General features: G+C 37.4%; 1 pseudogene; it reads right to left on the bottom strand.

Annotated features, from left to right (window-relative positions):
* Window positions 1–12,824, bottom strand: part of LOC137349169 (zinc finger protein 585A-like) — a 196,545-nt pseudogene that overhangs the window by 82,775 nt on the left and 100,946 nt on the right.

Here is a 12,824-nt window from a genome sequence, read left to right as displayed (position 1 = left end):
TCTCCCAAACTGCAGAAACCACATCCTTATCTATACTCTCCTAAAGTGCAGAAACCACATCCTTATCTATACTCTCCTAAAGTGCAGAAACCACATCCTTATCTATCCTTCTCCAAACTGCAGAAACCACATCCTTATCTATCCTCTCCCAAACTGCAAAAACCACATCCTTATCTATACTCTCCTAAACTGCAAAAACCACATCCTTATCTATCCTCTCCCAAACTGCAAAAACCACATCCTTATCTATACTCTCCTAAACTGCAGAAACCACATCCTTATCTATCCTTCTCCAAACTGCAGAAACCACATCCTTATCTATACTCTCCTAAACTGCAGAAACCACATCCTTATCTATCCTTCTCCAAACTGCAGAAAGCACATCCTTATCTATCCTCTCATAAACTGCAGAAACCACATCCTTATCTATACTCTCCCAAAGCTGCAAAAACCACATCCTTATCTATACTCTACCAAACTGCAGAAACCACATCCTTATCTATACTCTCCTAAACTGCAGAAACCACATCCTGATCTATACTCTCATAAAATGCAGAAACCACATCCTTATCTATCCTTCTCCAAACTGCAGAAACCACATCCTTATCTATACTCTCATAAACTGCAGAAACGACATCCTTATCTATACTCTCATAAACTGCAGAAACCACATCCTTATCTATACTCTCCTAAACTGCAGAAACCACATCCTTATCTATACTCTCATAAACTGCAGAAACCACATCCTTATCTATACTCTCCTAAACTGCAGAAACCACATCCTTATCTATACTCTCCTAAATTGCAGAAACCACATCCTTATCTATACTCTCATAAACTGCAGAAACCACATCCTTATCTATCCTTCTCCAAACTGCAGAAACCACATCCTTATCTATCCTCTCATAAACTGCAGAAACCACATCCTTATCTATCCTTTCATAAACTGCAGAAACCACATCCTTATCTATCCTTTCATAAACTGCAGGAACCACATCCTTATCTATCCTTCTCCAAACTGCAGAAACCACATCCTTATCTATGCTCTCATAAACTGCAGAAATCACATCCTTATCTATCCTCTCATGAACTGCAGAAATCACATCCTTCTTTATACTCTCCTAAACTGCAGAAACCACATCCTGATCTATCGTCTCCCAAACTGCAAAAACCACATCCTTATCTATACTCTCATAAACTGCAGAAACCACATCCTTATCTATACTCTCAGAAACTGCAGAAACCACATCCTTATCTATACTCTCCGAAACTGCAGAAACCACATCCTTATCTATCCTCTCCCAAACTGCAAAAACCACATCCTTATCTATCCTTCTCCAAACTGCAGAAACCACATCCTTATCTATACTCTCATAAACTGCAGAAACCACATCCTTATCTATCCTTCTCCAAACTGCAGAAACCACATCCTTATCTATACTCTCCCAAACTGCAAAAACCACATCCTTATCTATCCTCTCATAAACTGCAGAAACCACATCCTTATCTATCCTTCTCCAAACTGCAGAAACCACATCCTTATCTATACTCTCATAAACTGCAGAAGCCACATCCTTATCTATCCTTCTCCAAACTGCAGAAACCACATCCTTATCTATACTCTCACAAACTGCAAAAACCACATCCTTATCTATACTCTCATAAACTGCAGAAATCACATCCTTATCTATACTCTCATAAACTGCAGAAACCACATCCTTATCTATCCTCTCATAAACTGCAGAAACCACATCCTTATCTATACTCTCGTAAAATGCAGAAACCACATCCTTATCTATACTCTCATAAACTGCAGAAACCACATCCTTATCTATCCTTTCATAAACTGCAGAAACCACATCCTTATCTATACTCTCATAAACTGCAGAAACCACATCCTTATCTATCCTCTCATGAACTGCAGAAACCACATCCTTATTTATACTCTCCTAAACTGCAGAAACCACATCCTTATCTATCCTCTCATGAACTGCAGAAACCACATCCTTATTTATACTCTCCCAAACTGCAGAAACCACATCCTTATCTATACTCTCATAAACTGCAGAAACCACATCCTTATCTATACTCTCCGAAACTGCAGAAACCACATCCTTATCTATCCTTCTCCAAACTGCAGAAACCACATCCTTATCTATACTCTCAAAAACTGCAGAAACCACATCCTTATCTATACTCTCATAAACTGCAGAAACCACATCCTTATCGATCCTTCTCCAAACTGCAGAAACCACATCCTTATCTATACTCTCCCAAACTGCAAAAACCACATCCTTATCTATCCTCTCCCAAACTGCAAAAACCACATCCTTATCTATACTCTCATAAACTGCAGAAACCACATCCTTATCTATCCTTCTCCAAACTGCAGAAACCACATCCTTATCTATCCTTCTCCAAACAGCAGAAACCACATCCTTATCTATACTCTCCTAAACTGCAGAAACCACATCCTTATCTATCCTCTCCCAAACTGCAAAAACCACATCCTTATCTATACTCTCCTAAACTGCAGAAACCACATCCTTATCTATACTCTCCTAAACTGCAAAAAACACATCCTTATCTATCCTTCTCCAAACTGCAGAAACCACATCCTTATCTATCCTCTCCCAAACTGCAAAAACCACATCCTTATCTATACTCTCCTAAACTGCAAAAACCGCATCCTTATCTATCCTCTCATAAACTGCAGAAACCACATCCTTATCTATCCTTTCATAAACTGCAGAAACCACATCCTTATCTATCCTCTCATAAACTGCAGAAACCACATCCTTATTTATACTCTCATAAACTGCAGAAACCACATCCTGATCTATCCTCTCATAAACTGCAGAAACCACATCCTTATCTATACTCTCATAAACTGCAGAAACCACATCCTTATCTATACTCTCCTAAACTGCAGAAACCACATCCTTATCTATACTCTCATAAACTGCAGAAACCACATCCTTATCTATCCTCTCATCAACTGCAGAAACCACATCCTTATCTATCCTTTCATAAAATGCAGAAACCACATCCTTATCTATCCTCTCCCAAACTACAGGAACCACATCCTTATCTATCCTTTCATAAACTGCAGAAACCACATCCTTATCTATCCTTTCATAAACTGCAGAAACCAGATCCTTATCTATCCTTTCATAAACTGCAGAAACCACATCCTTATCTATCCTCTCATAAACTGCAGAAACCACATCCTTATCTATCCTTTCATAAACTGCAGAAACCACATCCTTATCTATACTCTCCTAAACTGCAGAAACCACATCCTTATCTATCCTTTCATAAACTGCAGAAACCACATCCTTATCTATCCTTTCATAAACTGCAGAAACCACATCCTTATCTATCCTTTCATAAAATGCAGAAACCACATCCTTATCTATCCTTTCATAAAATGCAGAAACCACATCCTTATCTATACTCTCCTAAACTGCAGAAACCACATCCTTATCTATCCTTTCATAAACTGCAGAAACCACATCCTTATCTATCCTTTCATAAACTGCAGAAACCACATCCTTATCTATCCTTCTCCAAACTGCAGAAACCACATCCTTATCTATCCTTTCATAAACTGCAGAAACCACATCCTTATCTATCCTTCTCCAAACTGCAGAAACCACATCCTTATCTATCCTTTCATAAACTGCAGAAACCACATCCTTATCTATCCTCTCATAAAATGCAGAAACCACATCCTTATCTATCCTCTTCTAAACTGCAGAAACCACATCCTTATCTATCCTTTCATAAAATGCAGAAACCACATCCTTATCTATCCTTTCATAAAATGCAGAAACCACATCCTTATCTATCCTCTCATAAACTGCAGAAACCACATCCTTATCTATACTCTCATAAAATGCAGAAACCACATCCTTATCTATACTCTCATAAAATGCAGAAACCACATCCTTATCTATCCTTTCATAAAATGCAGAAACCACATCCTTATATATACTCTCATAAAATGCAGAAACCACATCCTTATCTATCCTTTCATAAACTGCAGAAACCACATCCTTATCTATACTCTCATAAACTGCAGAAACCACATCCTTATCTATCCTTTCATAAACTGCAGAAACCACATCCTTATCTATCCTTTCATAAACTGCAGAAACCACATCCTTATCTATCCTTTCATAAACTGCAGAAACCACATCCTTATCTATACTCTCCTAAACTGCAGAAACCACATCCTTATCTATCCTTTCATAAACTGCAGAAACCACATCCTTATCTATCCTCTCATAAACTGCAGAAACCACATCCTTATCTATCCTTTCATAAACTGCAGAAACCACATCCTTATCTATCCTTTCATAAACTGCAGAAACCACATCCTTATCTATCCTTTCATAAAATGCAGAAACCACATCCTTATCTATCCTCTCATAAACTGCAGAAACCACATCCTTATCTATCCTTTCATAAACTGCAGAAACCACATCCTTATCTATCCTTTCATAAACTGCAGGAACCACATCCTTATCTATACTCTCATAAAATGCAGAAACCACATCCTTATCTATCCTCTCATAAACTGCAGAAACCACATCCTTATCTATCCTCTCATAAAATGCAGAAACCACATCCTTATCTATCCTCTCCCAAACTGCAGAAACCAGATCCTTATCTATACTCTCATAAACTGCAGAAACCACATCCTTATCTATCCTCTCCCAAACTGCAGATACCACATCCTTATCTATACTCTCATAAACTGCAGAAACCACATCCTTATCTATCCTTTCATAAACTGCAGAAACCACATCCTTATCTATCCTTTCATAAACTGCAGAAACCACATCCTTATCTATCCTTTCATAAAATGCAGAAACCACATCCTTATCTATACTCTCATAAAATGCAGAAACCACATCCTTATCTATCCTCTCATAAACTGCAGAAACCACATCCTTATCTATCCTTTCATAAACTGCAGAAACCACATCCTTATCTATCCTCTCCCAAACTGCAGAAACCACATCCTTATCTATCCTCTCCCAAACTGCAGAAACCACATCCTTATCTATCCTCTCCCAAACTGCAGGAACCACATCCTTATCTATCCTTTCATAAACTGCAGAAACCACATCCTTATCTATCCTTTCATAAACTGCAGAAACCACATCCTTATCTATCCTCTCATAAACTGCAGAAACCACATCCTTATCTATCCTTTCATAAAATGCAGAAACCACATCCTTATCTATCCTCTCATAAACTGCAGAAACCACATCCTTATCTATCCTTTCATAAACTGCAGAAACCACATCCTTATCTATCCTCTCATAAACTGCAGAAACCACATCCTTATCTATCCTCTCCCAAACTGCAGGAACCACATCCTTATCTATCCTTTCATAAACTGCAGAAACCACATCCTTATCTATCCTTTCATAAACTGCAGAAACCACATCCTTATCTATCCTTTCATAAAATGCAGAAACCACATCCTTATCTATACTCTCATAAAATGCAGAAACCACATCCTTATCTATCCTCTCATAAACTGCAGAAACCACATCCTTATCTATCCTTTCATAAACTGCAGAAACCACATCCTTATCTATCCTTTCATAAAATGCAGAAAGCACATCCTTATCTATCCTTTCATAAACTGCAGAAACCACATCCTTATCTATACTCTCCTAAACTGCAGAAACCACATCCTTATCTATCCTTTCATAAACTGCAGAAACCACATCCTTATCTATCCTTTCATAAACTGCAGAAACCACATCCTTATCTATCCTCTCATAAAATGCAGAAACCACATCCTTATCTATCCTCTCATAAACTGCAGAAACCACATCCTTATCTATCCTTTCATAAACTGCAGAAACCACATCCTTATCTATCCTTTCATAAAATGCAGAAACCACATCCTTATCTATCCTTTCATAAAATGCAGAAACCACATCCTTATCTATCCTTTCATAAACTGCAGAAACCACATCCTTATCTATCCTTTCATAAACTGCAGAAACCACATCCTTATCTATCCTTTCATAAACTGCAGAAACCACATCCTTATCTATCCTTTCAAAAAATGCAGAAACCACATCCTTATCTATCCTTTCATAAACTGCAGAAACCACATCCTTATCTATCCTTTCATAAACTGCAGAAACCACATCCTTATCTATCCTCTCATAAACTGCAGAAACCACATCCTTATCTATCCTTTCATAAACTGCAGAAACTACATCCTTATCTATCCTTTCATAAAATGCAGAAACCACATCCTTATCTATCCTCTCCTAAACTGCAGAAACCACATCCTTATCTATACTCTCCTAAACTGCAGAAACCACATCCTTATCTATACTCTCATAAAATGCAGAAACCACATCCTTATCTATCCTCTCATAAACTGCAGAAACCACATCCTTATCTATCCTTTCATAAACTGCAGAAACCACATCCTTATCTATCCTTTCATAAACTGCAGAAACCACATCCTTATCTATCCTTCTCCAAACTGCAGAAACCACATCCTTATCTATACTCTCATAAAATGCAGAAACCACATCCTTATCTATCCTCTCATAAACTGCAGAATCCACATCCTTATCTATCCTTTCATAAACTGCAGAAACCACATCCTTATCTATCCTTTCATAAAATGCAGAAACCACATCCTTGTCTATCCTCTCCCAAACTGCAGAAACCACATCCTTATCTATCCTTTCATAAAATGCAGAAACCACATCCTTATCTATACTCTCATAAACTGCAGAAACCACATCCTTATCTATCCTTCTCCAAACTGCAGAAACCACATCCTTATCTATACTCTCATAAAATGCAGAAACCACATCCTTATCTATCCTCTCATAAACTGCAGAAACCACATCCTTATCTATCCTTTCATAAAATGCAGAAACCACATCCTTATCTATCCTTTCATAAAATGCAGAAACCACATCCTTGTCTATCCTCTCCCAAACTGCAGAAACCACATCCTTATCTATCCTTTCATAAAATGCAGAAACCACATCCTTATCTATACTCTCATAAACTGCAGAAACCACATCCTTATCTATCCTCTCCCAAACTGCAGAAAACACATCCTTATCTATCCTCTCCCAAACTGCAGGAACCACATCCTTATCTATCCTTTCATAAACTGCAGAAACCACATCCTTATCTATACTCTCCTAAACTGCAGAAACCACATCCTTATCTATCCTCTCATAAACTGCAGAAACCACATCCTTATCTATCCTTTCATAAAATGCAGAAACCACATCCTTATCTATCCTCTCATAAACTGCAGAAACCACATCCTTATCTATACTCTCCTAAACTGCAGAAACCACATCCTTATCTATCCTCTCATAAACTGCAGAAACCACATCCTTATCTATCCTTTCATAAAATGCAGAAACCACATCCTTATCTATCCTCTCCCAAACTACAGGAACCACATCCTTATCTATCCTTTCATAAACTGCAGAAACCACATCCTTATCTATCCTTTCATAAACTGCAGAAACCACATCCTTATCTATCCTTTCATAAACTGCAGAAACCACATCCTTATCTATCCTTTCATAAAATGCAGAAACCACATCCTTATCTATACTCTCATAAAATGCAGAAACCACATCCTTATCTATCCTCTCACAAACTGCAGAAACCACATCCTTATCTATCCTTTCATAAACTGCAGAAACCACATCCTTATCTATCCTTTCATAAACTGCAGAAACCACATCCTTATCTATCCTTCTCCAAACTGCAGAAACCACATCATTATCTATCCTTTCATAAACTGCAGAAACCACATCCTTATCTATCCTTCTCCAAACTGCAGAAACCACATCCTTATCTATCCTCTTCTAAACTGCAGAAACCACATCCTTATCTATCCTTTCATAAAATGCAGAAACCACATCCTTATCTATCCTTTCATAAAATGCAGAAACCACATCCTTATCTATCCTCTCATAAACTGCAGAAACCACATCCTTATCTATACTCTCATAAAATGCAGAAACCACATCCTTATCTATACTCTCATAAAATGCAGAAACCACATCCTTATCTATCCTTTCATAAAATGCAGAAACCACATCCTTATCTATACTCTCATAAAATGCAGAAACCACATCCTTATCTATCCTTTCATAAACTGCAGAAACCACATCCTTATCTATCCTTTCATAAACTGCAGAAACCACATCCTTATCTATCCTTTCATAAACTGCAGAAACCACATCCTTATCTATCCTTTCAAAAAATGCAGAAACCACATCCTTATCTATCCTCTCATAAACTGCAGAAACCACATCCTTATCTATCCTTTCATAAAATGCAGAAACCACATCCTTATCTATCCTTTCATAAACTGCAGGAACCACATCCTTATCTATACTCTCATAAAATGCAGAAACCACATCCTTATCTATCCTCTCATAAACTGCAGAAACCACATCCTTATCTATCCTCTCATAAAATGCAGAAACCACATCCTTATCTATCCTCTCCCAAACTGCAGAAACCAGATCCTTATCTATACTCTCATAAACTGCAGAAACCACATCCTTATCTATCCTCTCCCAAACTGCAGATACCACATCCTTATCTATACTCTCATAAACTGCAGAAACCACATCCTTATCTATCCTTTCATAAACTGCAGAAACCACATCCTTATCTATCCTTTCATAAACTGCAGAAACCACATCCTTATCTATCCTTTCATAAAATGCAGAAACCACATCCTTATCTATACTCTCATAAAATGCAGAACCCACATCCTTATCTATCCTCTCATAAACTGCAGAAACCACATCCTTATCTATCCTTTCATAAACTGCAGAAACCACATCCTTATCTATCCTTTCATAAAATGCAGAAACCACATCCTTATCTATCCTCTCCCAAACTGCAGAAACCACATCCTTATCTATACTCTCATAAACTGCAGAAACCACATCCTTATCTATCCTCTCCCAAACTGCAGAAACCACATCCTTATCTATCCTCTCCCAAACTGCAGGAACCACATCCTTATCTATCCTTTCATAAACTGCAGAAACCACATCCTTATCTATCCTTTCATAAACTGCAGAAACCACATCCTTATCTATACTCTCCTAAACTGCAGATACCACATCCTTATCTATCCTTTCATAAAATGCAGAAACCACATCCTTATCTATCCTCTCATAAACTGCAGAAACCACATCCTTATCTATCCTTTCATAAACTGCAGAAACCACATCCTTATCTATCCTCTCATAAACTGCAGAAACCACATCCTTATCTATCCTCTCCCAAACTGCAGGAACCACATCCTTATCTATCCTTTCATAAACTGCAGAAACCACATCCTTATCTATCCTTTCATAAACTGCAGAAACCACATCCTTATCTATCCTTTCATAAAATGCAGAAACCACATCCTTATCTATACTCTCATAAAATGCAGAAACCACATCCTTATCTATCCTCTCATAAACTGCAGAAACCACATCCTTATCTATCCTTTCATAAACTGCAGAAACCACATCCTTATCTATCCTTTCATAAAATGCAGAAACCACATCCTTATCTATCCTTTCATAAACTGCAGAAACCACATCCTTATCTATACTCTCCTAAACTGCAGAAACCACATCCTTATCTATCCTTTCATAAACTGCAGAAACCACATCCTTATCTATCCTTTCATAAACTGCAGAAACCACATCCTTATCTATCCTTTCATAAACTGCAGAAACCACATCCTTATCTATCCTCTCATAAACTGCAGAAACCACATCCTTATCTATCCTCTCCCAAACTGCAGGAACCACATCCTTATCTATCCTTTCATAAACTGCAGAAACCACATCCTTATCTATCCTTTCATAAAATGCAGAAACCACATCTTTATCTATCCTCTCATAAACTGCAGAAACCACATCCTTATCTATCCTTTCATAAACTGCAGAAACCACATCCTTATCTATCCTTTCATAAAATGCAGAAACCACATCCTTATCTATCCTTTCATAAAATGCAGAAACCACATCCTTATCTATCCTTTCATAAACTGCAGAAACCACATCCTTATCTATCCTTTCATAAACTGCAGAAACCACATCCTTATCTATCCTTTCATAAACTGCAGAAACCACATCCTTATCTATCCTTTCAAAAAATGCAGAAACCACATCCTTATCTATCCTTTCATAAACTGCAGAAACCACATCCTTATCTATCCTTTCATAAACTGCAGAAACCACATCCTTATCTATCCTCTCATAAACTGCAGAAACCACATCCTTATCTATCCTTTCATAAACTGCAGAAACCACATCCTTATCTATCCTTTCATAAAATGCAGAAACCACATCCTTATCTATCCTTTCATAAACTGCAGAAACCACATCCTTATCGATACTCTCCTAAACTGCAGAAACCACATCCTTATCTATCCTCTCATAAACTGCAGAAACCACATCCTTATCTATCCTTTCATAAACTTCAGAAACCATATCGTTTTCTATCCTTTCATAAAATGCAGAAACCACATCCTTATCTATCCTTTCATAAACTGCAGAAACCACATCCTTATCTATCCTTTCATAAACTTCAGAAACCACATCCTTATCTATCCTTTCAAAAAATGCAGAAACCACATCCTTATCTATCCTTTCATAAACTGCAGAAACCACATCCTTATCTATCCTTTCATAAACTGCAGAAACCACATCCTTATCTATCCTCTCATAAACTGCAGAAACCACATCCTTATCTATCCTTTCATAAACTGCAGAAACTACATCCTTATCTATCCTTTCATAAAATGCAGAAACCACATCCTTATCTATCCTCTCCTAAACTGCAGAAACCACATCCTTATCTATACTCTCCTAAACTGCAGAAACCACATCCTTATCTATACTCTCATAAAATGCAGAAACCACATCCTTATCTATCCTCTCATAAACTGCAGAAACCACATCCTTATCTATCCTTTCATAAACTGCAGAAACCACATCCTTATCTATCCTTTCATAAAATGCAGAAACCACATCCTTGTCTATCCTCTCCCAAACTGCAGAAACCACATCCTTATCTATCCTTTCATAAAATGCAGAAACCACATCCTTATCTATACTCTCATAAACTGCAGAAACCACATCCTTATCTATCCTCTCCCAAACTGCAGAAAACACATCCTTATCTATCCTCTCCCAAACTGCAGGAACCACATCCTTATCTATCCTTTCATAAACTGCAGAAACCACATCCTTATCTATCCTTTCATAAACTGCAGAAACCACATCCTTATCTATCCTCTCATAAACTGCAGAAACCACATCCTTATCTATCCTTTCATAAAATGCAGAAACCACATCCTTATCTATCCTCTCATAAACTGCAGAAACCACATCCTTATCTATCCTTTCATAAACTGCAGAAACCACATCCTTATCTATACTCTCCTAAACTGCAGAAACCACATCCTTATCTATCCTCTCATAAACTGCAGAAACCACATCCTTATCTATCCTTTCATAAAATGCAGAAACCACATCCTTATCTATCCTCTCATAAACTGCAGAAACCACATCCTTATCTATACTCTCCTAAACTGCAGAAACCACATCCTTATCTATCCTCTCATAAACTGCAGAAACCACATCCTTATCTATCCTTTCATAAAATGCAGAAACCACATCCTTATCTATCCTCTCCCAAACTACAGGAACCACATCCTTATCTATCCTTTCATAAACTGCAGAAACCACATCCTTATCTATCCTTTCATAAACTGCAGAAACCACATCCTTATCTATCCTTTCATAAACTGCAGAAACCACATCCTTATCTATCCTTTCATAAACTGCAGAAACCACATCCTTATCTATCCTCTCATAAACTGCAGAAACCACATCCTTATCTATCCTTTCATAAAATGCAGAAACCACATCCTTATCTATCCTTTCATAAACTGCAGAAACCACATCCTTATCTATACTCTCCTAAACTGCAGAAACCACATCCTTATCTATCCTTTCATAAACTGCAGAAACCACATCCTTATCTATCCTTTCATAAACTGCAGAAACCACATCCTTATCTATCCTTTCATAAAATGCAGAAACCACATCCTTATCTATACTCTCATAAAATGCAGAAACCACATCCTTATCTATCCTCTCACAAACTGCAGAAACCACATCCTTATCTATCCTTTCATAAACTGCAGAAACCACATCCTTATCTATCCTTTCATAAACTGCAGAAACCACATCCTTATCTATCCTTCTCCAAACTGCAGAAACCACATCATTATCTATCCTTTCATAAACTGCAGAAACCACATCCTTATCTATCCTTCTCCAAACTGCAGAAACCACATCCTTATCTCTCCTCTTCTAAACTGCAGAAACCACATCCTTATCTATCCTTTCATAAAATGCAGAAACCACATCCTTATCTATCCTTTCATAAAATGCAGAAACCACATCCTTATCTATCCTCTCATAAACTGCAGAAACCACATCCTTATCTATACTCTCATAAAATGCAGAAACCACATCCTTATCTATACTCTCATAAAATGCAGAAACCACATCCTTATCTATCCTTTCATAAAATGCAGAAACCACATCCTTATCTATACTCTCATAAAATGCAGAAACCACATCCTTATCTATCCTTTCATAAACTGCAGAAACCACATCCTTATCTATCCTTTCATAAACTGCAGAAACCACATCCTTATCTATCCTTTCATAAACTGCAGAAACCACATCCTTATCTATCCTTTCATA

Source organism: Heterodontus francisci, chromosome 34, assembly GCF_036365525.1.
Source record: "Heterodontus francisci isolate sHetFra1 chromosome 34, sHetFra1.hap1, whole genome shotgun sequence".
Taxonomy (NCBI): domain Eukaryota; kingdom Metazoa; phylum Chordata; class Chondrichthyes; order Heterodontiformes; family Heterodontidae; genus Heterodontus; species Heterodontus francisci.
The sequence above is the reverse complement of the archived record's forward strand: the minus strand, read 5'-3'. Positions and strand labels throughout refer to the sequence as shown.